The sequence below is a fragment of the Pinus tabuliformis genome, chromosome 5_2, assembly GCF_031772625.1.
Source record: "Pinus tabuliformis cultivar Carrire ecotype Pingquan chromosome 5_2, CPIR1, whole genome shotgun sequence".
In the NCBI taxonomy this organism is placed as follows: Eukaryota; Viridiplantae; Streptophyta; class Pinopsida; order Pinales; family Pinaceae; genus Pinus; species Pinus tabuliformis.
This window is the reverse complement of record NC_142306.1, coordinates 698,783,210-698,801,010: the sequence shown is the minus strand read 5'-3', so window position 1 is coordinate 698,801,010 and position 17,801 is coordinate 698,783,210. Positions and strand designations below refer to the sequence as shown.

General features: G+C 36.1%; 1 pseudogene; it reads left to right on the top strand.

The window, feature by feature from the left end:
* The window catches only part of LOC149161052 (origin of replication complex subunit 1B-like), a 119,772-nt pseudogene that overhangs the window by 13,439 nt on the left and 88,532 nt on the right, over positions 1-17,801 (top strand).

Sequence of the window (17,801 nt, the reverse complement as noted above, 5' to 3'; positions counted from 1 at the left end):
GGAACCAAGCTTCTTCTAAATCCATAGAAGTCTAGCTTGAAAACCCTAGTGGTATCTCACCAAATGAATAGTGAAAAAAGGCAGAACCATCACTTCTACTTGTGTATACAACACCGTCACCTCTAAGTTTGTACGAACCCCGGGTTGATAAAGTAAAGCTGGTAGCCCAGGAGTTGCAACATTCTTTCTACAATACTGGTGCTCATCAACAGGATATGACAGAAGATTCATAGAAAATTTTAGAAAAATGGCTTCTCCAGTCTTTAAAGTTATCACAAAGGATTGTGACTTTGTTTGGAATTTTGAATGCCATAAAGCATTCAAGTCATTGAAGAAAAAATCACTGAAGCACCACTCTTAAGAGGACCTAATTGTTCTCTCAATTTTCACATTTCCACTGATGCTTCAAATATAGCTTGAGGAGTTGTTTTGGGATAGAAAGATATGAATCCTTATTTTATTTATTACACAAGTAAAAATTTGACTCATGCAAAGTTAAACTATACAATAACAAAAAGGAGCCTTTAGTTGTTGTTCATGCCATCAATAACTTTCGACATTATATTACCAGATATGAAACTTTCATTCATAGATATCATTATACTATTAGATATTTAATAAATAAACCAATTACTAATGGAATTCTTACTATATGGTTGCTATTACTACATAAATTAAATATTACTATTTTGGATAGGCCAGGAAAGGAAAACACAGTCATTGATTTCCTTTCCAGAATGCAAAATGATAATATTGATACCCCTGTCAAGGATAATTTTCATGATGAATATCTTTTTGCAGTGTCTACGAAAACCCCTTGGTTTGTATATATCACTAACTATTTGGCTATAGGAAAGCCTTTGTAACATCCCTGGTTAAAAATACATGTAAAAATAAATAAGACCAAGGTCATGATGGGACACTTATTCCAATCTAAATGGTGGGAAAAACATCCTAGTGGGTGTTCATTTGGTTTATTATTGATAAGGAAATTGGCAAAGGCAATGGCAAAGGCTTTGGAAAGGCAAGAGGCATTAATTGGAATTTATTTATGAAAATATAAATGAGGAGAAAAGGAAGGTGAAAGGTCACGGGTTGCATATGAGGAGAAAAATGAAGGAAAATAATGGAAATTGAAGAAAATAGAGGCCTCATTGATAAAAATGCTTTTGAGAATCAATTGGTAACCTTTTGTCAGTTCAGTTTTGGAGTTCTCATTTCTCTCTCTCTCTCTCACATTCTCTTGGACACTTAGATTTTTCTTGGAGCACTCTTTGAAGAGTGTGGCATATTTTTGATTTGGACAAGAAGGAAAAGGAAAAGTAGGAAAGCATAAGAGGACATCGGGATCAACAACTACAACGGATTTTGCTTGCAAGTACTGAGTTGCACGTATGATTTCCTTGTTAGTTTTGGCATGCATGGCATATGCATGTGGTTATTTGGTTATGATCTATCATTAGCATGGAGGATTGCCTAGATTGATAGTGGCTTTGCTTAGCCTTGCCATTTCCCAGATAGTCATGGTGTTGTGGGTTGTACATTTGTTTCCTGGTTGGTTCTCATGTTCCTTTGGCTGTGGGTTGAGTTATTAGTTCTTGGAAGCCTTGGTTGGAAAAGCACTCTGGAAGCCCTTTAACAACTTGGGTTTAGTTACTCGTTATGGAAGCCTTGGTTGGAAAAATTCTCTACAAGCCTTTGGTGGGTTGAGTTACTAGTCCTGGAAGCCCTGATTGGACAAACACTCTAGAAGCTTGGTGCCAACTGTGGGTTGAGTTCTTGGTCCTGGAAACCTTGGTTTGAAGAAACGCTCTGGAGCCCTAGACAACTTGGGTAGAGACCAATCTGGTGATGGTTAGTGATGTACAACCATGAGGTCGAATCACTAGTTGAAGGTTGAGGTGGTTTGACCTCTAGAAGCCCTGGTTTGTTTTTTATTGATTCGTTTTATGAGATCCCACATTCATGCTTGGAATATGACACAAGGGTGACTAGATGAAAGAAAGATTTGGTTTAGCCTAGTCTATGGTCAAGTGCATCGTGGAAGTTCCACACCTGGTATACTAGCTCTTCCTTGGTATTTTATGGGTAAATATACTTGTTTATATGTGGCTTATATGGATGTTATATCCTTGATATTTCTATTGGTTATATGTTGGTTATGAGTGAGTTTTATGAAAGTAAAAATGTATGGCTCTAATTATGTTTTGGTTAATCACTGAATGTACAATGAATATATGGCTCTCATCATGTTTTGGTTAATCATTGAATGTACAATGAATATATGGATTAATATATGGTAATGTAGTTATTGTGATGATGCAACAATCCTTCTTAATGATTCTTAGATAAGTATGAGACCCCCATGCTAAGATCTATTGTTGAAACATGTAGATTTCATATTTGTGAAATGTTTGACGAAATGAATTTCATGGTTGGGCTTGGTTATGTAAAGTCCTTGATAAATTTTTGTGTTAGAGGCTTTGTCTTGGTGTCATTTATTGTCTCAGAAGTCTCATTAAGTTTGGGGAACTGTTTTGGAGACTAGCCCTCAAAAAGTGGCTTAAATATCGTAGTCTTTGGCACATAATTGACTAAAAAATATTGCAGTGTCTCCCTTGCATGAATTGTGGGAGTGATTGGAGGGTCCCAGTCACATGCAAGCCCATGTCATGGAAGTAAATAAGGGTTTAATTCATTGAAAGGCTAGGTTAACTCAGGGGTTGGGCACCTAGAGTGGTGAACTAACTCCTGGGGGTCCCGTAGCACCTGAGGGAGGTCTATAAAGTGTTGGTTCATTGGTTCCACTTCCTTAACTACACTTAGGGAGTTGAATCATATCATAGTAACTCTTCATCACATGTTTACCTCAGTGGACTAGTTAGCTTGGGTAAATGTGGGAGGATGGTGTTACGGAGTGGTATCAGAGCATGGTTCAATACTTGGACTGGATGGGAAGAATGTGTTTGTCATGCATAAATGTCAGTTGCATATGTGTTCTTCATGCTTATGGTATATGTGTTTTTTGTGTATGCATGGTGATGGTCATTGTTGTAGTTGTTTTGACATGTAGAGGTTGATGTTGTTGTTGTTGGGATGCATTTGTCATGAATGCATGTCAGTTGTATATGCATTTGTGTTGTTATGCATGCATTGTCATGGTTATGGTTATGCATGTATAGTAGGTCAGAAATGCATTGTGAGGTCATTGTATGCAATTAGGTCATCATGATTCTATTGGTATGTTATGATGCTAATGTGTTGGCTGAGATAGAGCAGGAGATGAAGATCATCAGAGTGAGGTTGCGGCACTAGACTTTAGGGTAAGAGAAGATCGTCATATAGGTTTGTATGGTAGGTATGCAGGTATGTTGGTTAATTAATGTTATAAGAATTAGGGTTATGTACATGCTTGTCATTTTATTGTTGTTGTGGTTACATGCATGATAAATGCTAGTTGGTCAGTGCAGTCATATGCACATGTGTCAGATAGTCATGCATGGTAGTAACTTGTTGTTATATGCATTGTTGTTGTTGTTATATGATAGGTAACTTGATGATTATGTTATATGTTGTTGATGAGTATGTTATATGTTAACTTCTTGTTGTTATATGTTAGTTAACTTGATGATTAGGGTTATTGCATTTAAGATATTGATGTTATATGTATTGTGCTAATTTGGATTGGTCTATGCAGATGATTGTGGTTATGATACTCAGGTATGAGTCGATATAATTGTGATATTGTGTTATACTAATCTAGGCTGACTATGCATATGTGATTGTTATGCATGAATGACAATTGTTTATGAGTTTGTGATGTGATCATGTTAGCTAGTTACTACTAGGGATATCATGACCTCATTTATGTTTCAATTGATATGTTGTGAAGTTATATTGTGCTAATCTAGATTGATTGTGCAGACAAGATAGCCTCCCCTGAGATCATTAAGATATGAGTTTTCTTATGTCGTCTACTTGGTGCTTGAATGCTTGATTATGTCATATATCTGGTGTTTGAATCTTTGGTATCTATTATGTCATCTATTTGTTGTTTGAATGTTTGATTAATTGCATGATATGAGTATGTGTTTGTAAGATTGCATGAAGAAATGATATTGTTTTAAGATGGTTGCACTAATACATATGTGTTGAGACAACTGATATGTACTTGAGTGTAAGTAGGTTATAGTTGTCGCATTATGTATTATGAACGATGAATGTGAGTTGATTATTGATTATGACATGGTTGTTAGACGTGGTAAATGTTGATTTCAAATTAATATATGTGTTTTTTTAATCTTTGGAACATGTGATCGACATGTGTGAGCAGTCATAGGGAAATATGCTTAGTATTAGCGTGACAAGGTAATAGTGGATGTGTTTATATAACTAACAACTGGGTGATGTGACAGTACAAAGTAAGACTCAATTGCAATAAGGTAAAAAGGTAAAAGAAATGAATTGGGTGAGAATTACTTTGGCTATGTTTGGAAACCACAATTCCAAACAAATGATTGCTTTGCGTACAATAAGTATTCTTAACCCTAATCTTGATTGACACTATGTGTATATGTGATAGATTCATGAACATTTATTTGACAAGTATATTAGCTAGTTTCTCATTATATCTATATCTGTCAATGGAATCAGAGTCCCTTAAGCGATGGCATGGATGTGTCCAGTTATAAGGCAACATGCTTGGCACAACAAGGTAAGATAATTGGTATATTGTTATATTTATTTATGCACTAAAAATTATGTTTTTATGGTAGTATGAGGTAATGGATTGCATGGAAAAAGAGACTTCCATGGAATCTTGAAGAAGGCTCAGGTTGAGATTTCCTTTGGAAGCAGTGGGAACCATGGGGATTGAGTCTGGTGTTTGTTGCCAGTCTTGTGCTTTTTGTCTTTTGTGATTTGTTTGAGATTGATTTATGGGTTTTGATTGCATTTGGTGTAAGGCCTTGCCACTTTGTTTGTGGTATCATGTTTCTATTTATGTTTCATGGTTTTCTTCTTGTTTGTTTATGTTTCTTTCCTTTCGTGTTTTGAGGGTCTCGGGAATTGGTTGGGAAGGAAGAAGTTAATGGAGCTCAATGAGAGCTGAATGAAATGCAACAGGTGATGTAAGGCCCAGATGAAGCTCAGTTCATGTATAAGGGTAGTTGAAGGCAAGAGTATGACAACTAGTTGGATTGGTTAGGTCCATTGATTTAAATGGACAATGATAGGACAATCATGAGAAACGTAACAAGAAAGGAAAAGTGAATGGATGTGAGGCATCTGATGCCTTGGTTATGTTGGGAACTATTGTTCTCAATGTTGTGCATAGATAAAAGAAGTTTTCTTAACCTTGACCTTATTATATATGGTAATTATGTTGTGATCATGATTAGACTAATGTGTATATATGTGTGTGTGTGTGTGTGTGTGTGTATATATATATATATATATACGTATATACATATATATGTATATATATATGTGTGTGTGTGTGTGTGTGTATGTATGTATGTATATGTATATGTATGTATATATCTATATCTATATATATATATATAGATATATATATATATATATATATATATATATATATATATATATATATATATGCCATTGTCTGACAGGGTTGTCAGGGATCATGATTATGGAGGGATGATTTCTTATGCAAGTGAATGTCTTGAGGAGGTTCTTGGTCTTATGAGGAATCAAGCGAGAAGAATAGCTCTGAAAAATATATGAGGTCAATATCATGTGGACATGAATCGATATTATTTGATTATTCTATGTCTATGTTATGGCAAGTAATGTTGAGGGATACATCATCAGAATGAAAGCATTATGATCTGCGACATGCTGGGGAAAGCATGGATGGTGGAAGGACACTAGAAGAAAGGCTACCTAGTAGAGATAGTGTGGTTTTGGATGTGTAGTAATATTGTTGTGTATATGTTGTGCATATTGTACATGAGGTGATTGTACTTATGGTGTTGTGTGCCTATTGTATATATGATGTTGTGTGCATATTGCATATGAAGTGTTGGGTATAGATGGTGTTATGTACATGTTGGATATGCGGTGTTGTGTATGTTGTTGTTTTCTATTTTTGAGGTTGAGGGAGTAAACACATAGGACAATATCAAAACCACTTTGGAAGATGGGATCTAGCCCTGCCAGCTTCAGAGAGGGATCTCTTTGTAAAATTTAGCTATGTTTGGTGTAAATTTTAGGCTAGTTATTAGTGTACTTTTTGATTGGATTACTTGGTTGATTAAATTGTTATAATTCCATTGGGCTATGGAGTCTAAAGATTAACTAGATCTGCATCAAACTTTGAAGGAGTTTCACAAGGCAAGCTAGGTTGCACTAGTTGGATCTTTCAAAATTTTAAATGGATTATGAAACAGAAGAAATGTAAGATTTAGTAGAAACTAAGGAGAGTTGAAGGATTCCTTAATTTGACTTCAAAAGAAAACATATAAATAACTAACAACCAGAATAGGGTGTTCTGTATAACATATCTTATTCGTCACAATTTTTGTTATGTAATTAAGCTTTTCAGAAATGACAGAGAAAGGAGACAATGATTAAACACATGAACAAAAGAAAAACATCACCAATTCGTACACCACATGAATCCTATGAAGAATGTCCTTGTATTATTGATGCTTCCAGCAACTAGAAAATTACAATTCGCAGAGGAAATTATATTCAACAATCAACCTCTAATACTTCAAACTGTGAAGTATTTATAGAATAATTACAAAATGATTTACAAAATCGTTGTCTCAACTGATAGTGTATTATTAGCATTATCTAAACAATAAAATTGATCTTTTGCAAAATCACAGGTAAGGTGGACAATTTCATGAAGAGGTGGCTCTGTTTTGGAGGATTCGGTTGCTGAATCAGCCTATAACTGTGTTGTGCTGGCTGATGTTCTGGCTGCATTCGAGTTTCTTTTTACTCCAATAGATCACATAGTTGGTCCCACCTTTTTTCATCTGGAATGATTAACTTGATTACCCTTCAGTAAATCTCATCAACCGCGGTATACTTTGCAAATGTTGGCTTTACTGTGAAGATATGTTTTACCTCATGCTGGAGAAAGAAGCGATTTCCCATTGTCTCTAAGAATGCTCTAGCTGTCATGCTGCCTTTTTATACCACTGAATTTAATACTGTTTCTAGCCACTTCCTTCATCTTTATAAAAAAATATTCTTGAGTAATCAGTTTTTCATTAATCACATATATGTTGGGAAATCCTTTCTGATGTAATGCTTCAATCCTGTTGAAGAATTTTTTCACTCCCAACTCCAGTGTTTCACATTTCTCCTCAAATTGAGTAATGAGATTTCTTTTAGTTAAAACCTTATTGACTTCCAATATGGTGGCATTCCTGTCATTAATCCCTAGCTCTTCAATTTCATACTTATTCTTTGAATTCAGGAATTTTATGATGTTGGAAGCTTCTGTAGGCATGTCTCCCAGCTTCTCCCTTACTTCAATAATGGTTTCAGTGGCCTTTTGTATCAGTTCCTTCTATTCAAAAATGATTTGGATGCATGGAAAAATCTCACTCGTGGAGTCCAAAATATTAATCCAAATGGTTTCCTTGGGTTTGGCCAAGGTTTGACCAATTATTGTATCCTTCTCCATCCTCTATATCCTCTCTAACAACCTTTGTGACTTCTGTACTTCAACCAAATGAGAAGCTTCAATTCTGGCTTTTTGTTCTTGCAGAGCTTTGAGCTGCCCATGCAAATTCTTAATTTCTTCTGACTGGATTGACATATTTTCCAGTGTCTTTGTCACCTACTCAGTGCTTGTAGCTTGAGTTGAAGAGGTTGTTGCAGTTGTTGTTCCTGTAGCTGGGATTTGAGTGATGGGTATAACATCCAAGGGGACTATGGCTACCCTTTGACTCTATTATTTCTCTTTGATCATTTTCTCCATTTCTACCTCCATCTGTCTAATATGAAGATTCTGCTCCATGATTAACTCCATCATGTCACCCTTTTATATCTCATTTTTTTCAATATCCTTAGTCAAGGGATCCTCTGTGGCTGACAGTTTCAGTTGCTTTCTTAATGCTGCAATGTCAATATTTTTCTTCTTAATGATCTCCTCTGTAGCATTTATGTCTTTAGGATCATATCCTATTTTGACTACCAAATCTTCCAAAGATTTGATTCTATTATCCTTTTCCAAAGAATATATTTTCTCCATTTTTAATTGGGACTAAATGTTTGCATATGAAACCTGCAACTTTGATAATGACATAGCAATATTAGTTAAGGTAGAGGAAATCATCTCTCCAGTCTATTTATGCATCTCCATTTTATCAATGGGATGGATATCTTTGGTGTTGAATTCAAACGATGTACTCTTGTAATCTGCTAGTGTCTTAGGATGTGGAATTTGGTCCTCAAGGAAGGCCATCTACATCCTTCCTTGCTCTGTATCAAAAACTCACAATAGTATGCTCTCTGAACTGGAAGTCTGTTTCCAAAACTAAGTGTAGGTGTTGTTCTTAAGAATTTCATTTTTAAGTTTAATCTCTTGGTACTTGTCAAAAACACTTTTTTCCTTTTCTTCTTGGACATTCTGTGAAGCATCTTTTTGACCTTGTGATAGTGAAGGTCTAGTAGGAGATGTAAAAAAATTGCTTCTTGTAGATGGTGTTTCTCCAATTATGATGGTTGTTTGATCTTTTGCCTCCTTTTCTGCATTTATCCTAGGAGTCATATTAGTTATTTTCCTGTAACTAATTCTGAACTCCTTGGCTTTACTACCTATTGTTGTTCATGATCCCTCCTCTCTCTGCCTTTTACTTGCTTTCTCTTGAGGAGTGAGAGTCTATATATTTGAAGTAGAAAACAATTGCTCTTCAGCTTCCTGTAATGTATTCTCTGCCCATATTGATTGGTTCACATATTTCTCTATCTCAGGCCTTGGGGTATGGATATATGGAGTAGTTTTGTTTTCTACTCTCAACTTAGAAATGATACCCCAAGGGTCATAAGACCATGTGAAACTTAGGCTGAATTTCATCTCCTTAAGGATTTTATCTGCCTCTTCTCCTACTAACCTGGTGTTGCATATGAAAGGGCCCACCTGTGTCTTTATCTGAAACTGGGACTTCTTCTTGGCCACCACAAAGTGAATATCATCTTAATTTAGCATTTTTTTGATATATTCAAGGGAAAAAATCCTCATGGGGAGGTATTTTGGGAGCTTGTATGGTGTTAAATTGCATCCATAAACTTTGATTTCCCTGTAATTTTGGTATAAATACCAGTCTTCAGTCCTGGCCTGATCTGTCAAATGTAGAATCCTATTGATGTATTCATTGATTATGGGTTTTGCTGAGCTGCATAGGATACTCATAGCTGGGTGAACAAACTCTTGAATGAACTGTTTATAGGATAATTCTTGCTGCTCTTTCATCACTAAAGATGTCCAAAATATTACAGACTGTTGGTTTCCCTCTTCATCTAGCTTCTGCATGGAAAAGTTGAACCTATCTACTTGATAATACAGAAACATATAAACTAAAATTGAAGTGTACTTAAATACTTATTTTGTTGGAAATTTTAGAAACTATTCATGTATGTTATCAGCCAGGAATTGACTAAAATTAAACAAAATAGATGGCTTTCTATCTGCGGAAAAGATGGAAAGGAAACCTAGAATGTGTTCATCTATCCACTGATCAGAATAATAACCTAGAATGTATGAAATTATGGCTATAATTTGTTTAGTTTGATTAGGGAAGATTGAGGAAGGGTATGGGCAATTTTTCTTTGGCAATTGGGCATTTTCTGGTAAGGAAATGTCAAAAATCTTAGCTCTTCTGGAAAAATCAAGATTTTGATAGAAATCTATGAGGGCTTCTAAATGATGAGAGGAGGCCACGTGGTGATGGGGCCCGACGGGAAATACCTCTTTTTTGGACCTCCTGATCCGGATTTAAACAGGAACACAAAAATTTGTAGAGATAACGACAAACACAGAGATGCAGTGGAAATAATACTTCATTTCATTAATGTAAAATACTGAAATATGCTTACAAACAGAAATGGAAATAACCAGCTAGGGCGATGGTAGCTTATCTCTGAGAAGAGATGTGGCGGCTACATGCCTCTAAACTGTGTTACAATGAGGCTCGAAGACCTATTTATTGTTGAGAAACAATGGAAAACCCTAAACATCCAAAAACCTAACCCTAGAAGATGAAATGCCAAATTGTGGGCCCCATTTGGGTAAATTGGTACATCAACTTCCTGGGGTCGTAACTTTGGCATACGATCTCCGTTTGATGTGCAAAGTATCTCGTTAGAAATATCTATTTGAGAACTACAACTTTGGGAAGAGAAACATCGGTCCATTGACCCATGTTGCTCCTAGTTTTCCCAAAAAACGTCGTTTAGGGCCTCAAAATGGCTCCGAAAGTTCAGGACCCGAAAAACTGCTAAAAATAGTAAACTGTGCGACAATTAAAGAAACTGAAAAGATAAAAGAAACAATGGTGGGGGTCCAAGTGGACTTGGTGGGCGACCACCAATATCCACTTGGATCACCCCCCCTGATGGTAAAGCTAGGATGGAGACGGAGGGGGGGCGAAAACATATGAGCATCGTCGATCTGAAACGCTGGAGAATCCCACCACTTTTAAATTACAGACTTTTTAACCATATACGACAAAAATACTTTGTCCAAATGAACCTCTTTATAATGCCCTTAAAACTTAGGATAAAGGGACAATAAATGCATTTATAAAACCAAACTATTTATACCTACCCTTTTATCTTTATTTCTTTTCTAAACTAACATTTTTTATTTTTTCTAAAGGGGTGCATTTAGACTAGCAAACCCATAATGTTTTATTTTATGGAAAATAAAAAAACTAATTAAATTCTATCACTTATTTCTCCTATTGATTCAGATTAAATAGTTGAACCAATGTCATTTTCTACCTAACTATTGATTTACCAAGATTAAACTATTTGGAAAATCTTTATTCTCTAATCTAATTTACAAAAATTCAAACATGTTTAACCATGATTATACTGTATGATTAAAAAAATAACTAGTCTTTGTGGAATTTTAAACAAGATACACACAACCTTTCTTTATCAATCATGAAGAAAACTATCTATCAGTAGTGGCATTTGAATTTGCAACACTTTCAGTATTATTTTCTTTTTGTTTTTATTTCTTTGATGGGGTTCTATCTTTTATTCTTTTTTCAATGTTTTTTGTTTTCCTTTTTCTTCTATTTATACCCTCTTTTCATTTTTATTCTATTTTCCTTTTGGAAATCATTTGCAGATTGAAAATTATTTACAATATGAGATTTCTGAGATAAAATACTCAATCACCTTGAGATCCTATAAATTATAGGACACTAACAGTGTACATATTGTATTGTGTACATGATGGATATGCTGTGTTGTGTGCATATGGTGTTGTGCACATATTGGACATGCGATGTTGTGTACATATGGTGTTATGTACATGTTGTATATGCAGTACAATGTACATATGGTGTTGTGTGCATGTTGTTGTGTGCATGTGTTGCTATGTACATGTAGTACATGTGGTGTTGTGTACACATCGTGCATGTGGCGTTGTTTACATGTGGTGTTATGTACATGTCGTGCATGTGGTGTTGTGTACATGTGGTATTTTGTACATGTTGTACAACTAGTGCGATGTACATGTCGCACTGTGTACACATTGTGCAGGTGGTGTCGTGTACATGTGATGTTGTGCACACGTTATGGAGGTGGTGCTATATACAGGTGGTACTATGTACATGTTGTACATATGGTAATGGTGTACATGTGGTATTGTGTGCATGTCGTACATGTTGTGTTGTAAACATGCGGTACTATGTATGTGCATTATGTAGTCATGGTATTGTGACATGTGTATTCGTGGTGTTGTCCTCTGTGTATGTATATGCATTGTGTTGTGTTATACACTAGATGTAGGTGTATGTATTTTTTTGTGTTGTACACCAGGTGTAGGTGTAGGTGTTGTATATCAGGTGTAGGTGCATGTAATTATATGGCGTTGTATGTTGTGTGTGGTTGTGTATGTGTGGTGTACCCTATGTGTATGTGTACGTGGTTGAAGACAAGGCACTGGGTGTTTTTTAGGTGTGGAAATTGATCCATTGTTCATATACAAATGATCGATTAAAGGATAAGTATCCATATTTTATTTCAATTTTAATTATGCATGTGATCTATGATTCTAGTTCATGATGGTTACATGTGATTCATGATTTTGATTTATGATGGTTGCGCTTTGAGCTAATCAGATGTGATATGTTCATACATGATGATTTGATCAAATAACTAGTTTGAATTGTTGTGACATGAAGTATATTGTTATAGCGTCATTTATCACCCTTGTATACTTGATGCTCTGAGTCATGGCCTTGGGCATCCCTTTCCCTTCAAGCTTGGTCCAGTTACTAAAAAACATTATTTTAAATTCCATACACAACTCTACCCTTCAAAAATAGCGTGCACACGCGGGTCCAGCTATACCCAACCCGCATATATAATTTAAAATATTAAAAAAATATAAAATCCCTATTTTATGGGTGGAGTTTACGGGTTACACCAGAAGCCCACCTACAGGAGCCCATGGCCTAACTGTATCCCAACTGAAACAAATGTTTTGGGATGATATAAATACACCTCATGGGAAGGTCCAAGGGGAGAGAAAGATAGGATATTGATATTATATCCAATTGGTCCCTAATCAAGTTTGATTTATCCCTGTGCCTCCTACACTCCCTGCTATAGAAAACCCTTGTTTCCTCATAGAGATGTCCATATCCTTTATATGGAATCTACGTGCATGCATTTGAAAGAGGATTATTGAGGCTTGGACTGGATGGATCCAGAGGAAGGCTTCACTTGGAGCCGTGGTCGAATCAGGTTCTATTCTCCCATATTCTTTGCAGACATCAATAAAGAAGCTATGTCTTGTTCCTGATGTGATGATATTTATGTTTTAACTCATTTTATGATCTAATTATGTATGATTTCATGTTTTATATCTATATGCATATATGATATAACATTCATATCTTGAACATGATTTGAACTACTGCTAGTATATATGATTTTCTTGAATGAGTTGTAGGTTTTGAAGCATTAGAGGAAGTAGAGGGTTTGGACCCTACGGGAACATCCTCAAATGTAGGACCTATGGGTACTATCTCTTCATCCCACTTTAGTAGTTTAAGCATTAGGACTACTTGTTTTCTTGCTTCTTGTTGGTGTATGCCCTTCGATCTATTGGGGTTCTCAACCCAGACCCTAGGGTGTTTTATCCCATAACAGAATTGGTGACTCCACTGGGGAATACAATCTTGTATTTCCTTGTTTGGGTTGTTTCTCTCTTTACCTAGGAATTCTTGTTTGGTTTCTTGTTTTTTACAGTACCTTTGACTTGTTTGCAATCTGGGCAAAAAGTTTGATCTTCTGGATGACGGTTGAATTTTTATTTTTCTCTACTGGCTTTTTTATATGTGAGTTTTAGTTCACACAGTCACATATACACATGATTTTGTCCAAAGAAACATGCATATACGCGGGTTTCCTTGGGTACAGTCGTGTATACATGCGAGTTTGTCCCTGCATAGTCGTGTATGCTTGGTTTTAAATCAATTTTTCAAATTCTAAGTCCAGTAAAGGATTTTGCCTGATTTTTATTGCTTTTGTTTAGTTATTGATTGTCTGGGAGAGTCTTGCTTCTTGCAGACTTTCAGTTTCCTATATCTCTTTGTGGAAAAACCTAGTCAACCTAGGGTTTGCGTTTTGGTGAAGTGTTAGTTTTTGTGTTTGGGTTCAAGGCTTCTCAGTGAAGTTCTTGGTTGTTATGAGCTTTTGGAATAGGGAATTGTTCTTAATTCACTTATAACCCAACCTTTACGTTGCTTTTCATTTCTTTCTTGAAAGTTGACATATTTGGTTTTTTCTTGGTTTTTTGAGAAAGTCCTTGCAATCTTGAAAAATTTTCCTAGTCTTATTGAAATATTTCTTGTTTGTTGGAGTTTTTATGCTACTGTTTAGATCAATTTGTTTGAGTTTGTAGCCTCTTTTCACTTTAAGTCTTATCATGTTAATGATTCCTATGGCTTGTGAAATTTGAGGTTCTTTATGCTTGAATTTGATCTTGAAGTCTTTAGTAGTTTTTGTTTTCTCAAGAACTATTTGTGCCCTTAAAAAGAAAAAAGATAAAAACATCTTTTTGTTGCCTTTCTTTTTCTTTTTGGTTTTGTTTTTGGTCTTCTTATCATTTTAGAGCAAGTGTGAAGTCTTTTCATTAGGTTGAATTTGCTTGATTTTGGGGAAAAGTTTGTGATTAAATTTGTTCCTCCTTTTTGTCAAGTTTTGGCCTCTTGATCTCTTTGAGAAACAGATTTGCTTGCTTTAAGAGTAATACTTAGAATATTGCATTAAGTTTTTTTAGTTTTCATTAGAATAGTTGCACTGTAAAAAATTTTAGTCTTTTCTAGATTTTGAGTGTGTGAGTGTGTGTTTTGAAAAAGAAAAAGAAAAAGTCATTTCTTAGTTTGTTTGCATAACCTTGTATAAATCTCTTTCATCGAAGAAAAAAGAGTTGCATATGCATGTAGCCAGGTTTTCTTTTTATTTCTTCTTGTATCAAATAACATCATAAGTTGCACTTCCATTTTACCCTTGACTTAAGAAAAACCATTAAAATCAAGCACTAAAATTAAAATGAGCTAGAAATTTTTTATTTGTCATAGTTAAACCAACTAGTCTAGGTCATTTAGGCCCTTGGAATAAGTGTGTGGAGAGTTAAATCTCCAAGGCCACTCTAAATTTAAACATATAATTTGATTAAAAGAGTGAAATATAGTGTCGTTAATCTGTATGGGAAATCTCTTCTCTTCTGGGAGTTAAACACGAAGGCGAGTGAAGGCAGGGAAGAGAGATATCCCTCTCCTACTTGTTGGATCAACCAAAGGTTGTTCCACATATTTTTCGATACAAACTGGTGACCTTAATTTTCATTCCTATTGACCACATAGGTGACTGTGGGGGGGAATACTCGTGGTACCTGAGGCAGACGTTGTATCACCCTCATTAGTAATTTTGGAGGGTGCTCTTGCGAAGCTCAGGTACTTGCACCGGAAAATAATTTTGACTGGGGGTCAACATAACTATTTTTGTTACCTTAGATGGTAGGCTTGGGCCGTCATTATCCCAAACTATCTTTGGAAGGTCCTTTACTTCATTTTCTTGTATTTTGGTGTCTAATCCTAATCACCCGGAGTGGAAATACTTGGAAGTTGCTTGATTGATTGTATGTTTAGGGACATTTTAGTGAGTTCTCTCTGCTCCAAGATTGCCATAGCTTCGCATTTTTTTGAGTCTTTACAAAATTTCTCTTAATAATTAAAAGTGGTTGATGACTAGTTCATAGGTCTAGGAGGCTTCATGGGCTCTCACCTACGAGTTCCGAGCCTTCTTCTAGAAGGCGTAGGAGAAATTCTGCTGGTGATTTTCAATTAGTAGCAGCAAATGCATCAGAGATTGATTCTTTCCTTTAGGCTATAGTTTCATAGGGTGGACCTAGTGTAAGTTGTGATTTGGAGAGGAACACTCCAACCCTTTCTAGGTGTCTCTTTCAGTCAGAAGACTAAGTTGAGGTTGAAGAGATTCCTGAGTCCCCTGTGACTCCTTCTTCACCTCTTCCTCCCAATTATCCAAATGTTTTATTATACGTTGGGACCCCGACTCACAGGCCGGGAAGCCATAGTTTTTATTGTCCTTTTCCTTCGATGGCAATTGTTGGGAGCACTAATCCGACACTGAGTGCTACTAGTGTGCATATTCCTCTTTCAATTCAAGGAGGAGGTACCATTTCTATATCTACTATCACTCCTAGTACTGTAATATTTCGCTCTACCTCCATTCCATCTTCGAGTGGGGGCACCCAAAAATTTTCTTCCCACACTGGTTCCTTCCCCTTTGGGATGCCTTCTAGTGAAATTCTCTCGGTCCCTCTAACCATCTCATCCGCTGTTTCCACAACTATGACTTCTATGGCTAGTGGTTTAGCGTCTTTCCAAGATTTTCCTTTTGTAAGTGGTCATATACCTCATTCTAACCCTTCTTTAGGATCACTCCCTTTCTCTGCTCAAGGTAAAGGTTATAATCCTTTTCAAGGATGGACTAACCCTGATTTTAGTGCTTTAGGAGCTAGGAATCAATTTTATTTTGGTCAACAGAGGAACCTACCCTACTCCTCTGTAAGTACCTTTCAGGTTTATTCTCCCTTCGCTAATGCATGAAACCCTTACCAAGGGCTCTCCTCTCCTTTTAATACTTCGCTTGTGGGAAATTTTCCTGGTTATGGTAACCTTTTGGCAGGAGGTTGTCAAACTCTGAATTTTTCTAGACCTCAAGGTTTTCCTTATAGTTCAGTTTCTTCTACGAATAATCCTTGGCAACCTGGTGCCTCTACAAATCTGGGATATTCTTTTCAAAATGTTGGGAATCCTACTCCTGGTGGGTGGAATTATCAAGCTCTTTTACGATTACCATTCTTGGCAACCCTAAATTTTCCAGATCTCTCAAAATTTACAAATGATATGATCCGATATAAATGGCCTCCAATTCCCACAAAACTTCCATCGGATATTCAAAAATTCAAAGGAAAGTATGGGGAGGATCCAGCTTACTATATAACAACATTCCATTTATGGCGTTCATCTAACTCCCTAATTGACGATTCAATCAGGTTGAGATTTTTCCAATGCACTTTAATTAGAAATGTTGTTAAGTGGTATATAGAGCTTAATGGGGGTACATTTGCTTCATTTGGTGAATTGGCTACTATGTTTTTCAGCCATTTTCAATTTCCCGTTCGAAATGATGTTGGAACTGAGCTATTGGCTAGTTTCCAACAAGATAAGGCAACTCACATTTTTTACCATATTAAAGAATGACAAAGAAGGAAGAGGAACATCAAAGCCTATATTCCTAATGAATTCCTTCTTGAATGGTTTTTAAAATCTCTACAACCATAAATTTCTAAGGATGTATCACTCTCCGGGGTATTCACCAAAGAACATGCTATCTTTAGAGCCTAACAGTTAGAACTTATATATTCTCAGTTTGGGATTCTTGAAAAGATTTTTCCTGATGCTCCTCGATCCAAGATAGATTTATCCAAACCAAAGCCAGGTCCCCATGCTGACAGGATAGTCAGATCGATCGATAATAGCATGGCTAACCTGTTAAGTCAATTACAGTAGTTTTCTTTACAAACTGCTTCTTTGATTCAGGCATCGTCGTCAGTGCCTATGCCTTCTCAACCTTTAACTATTAATGTTGTCCAAACTTCTAACCCCAAAGGAAATAAACAATCCGATGGGAAGAAAAAGGGACGTGGTAAGAAGAAAGATAAGGATGGGAAGGGATAGTAACACTATCGGGGAGGGTAAAAAGGACTCCGAATTGAAAGTTAAGTTTCCTTGCAAATTGTGAAATGGAGACCATTTAAATAATCTTTTCCCTAAGATTTAGGATGTTGAGCACTTGTTAGTCCATCAATGTTCTTCTAGCTCCCAGGCTGTTCTGACTAACCCTTTTCCCCAAGGGCAGAAAATGTTTGCTGGCATAAGTGCTAACACTGGAACCCCCATAGGGGGAAACCAGGAAGGGGACAAACCATCGAATGTATACATGATGAGTTCTCATGTTTATTTTGCTACAAGATCACATAATTATGGTGA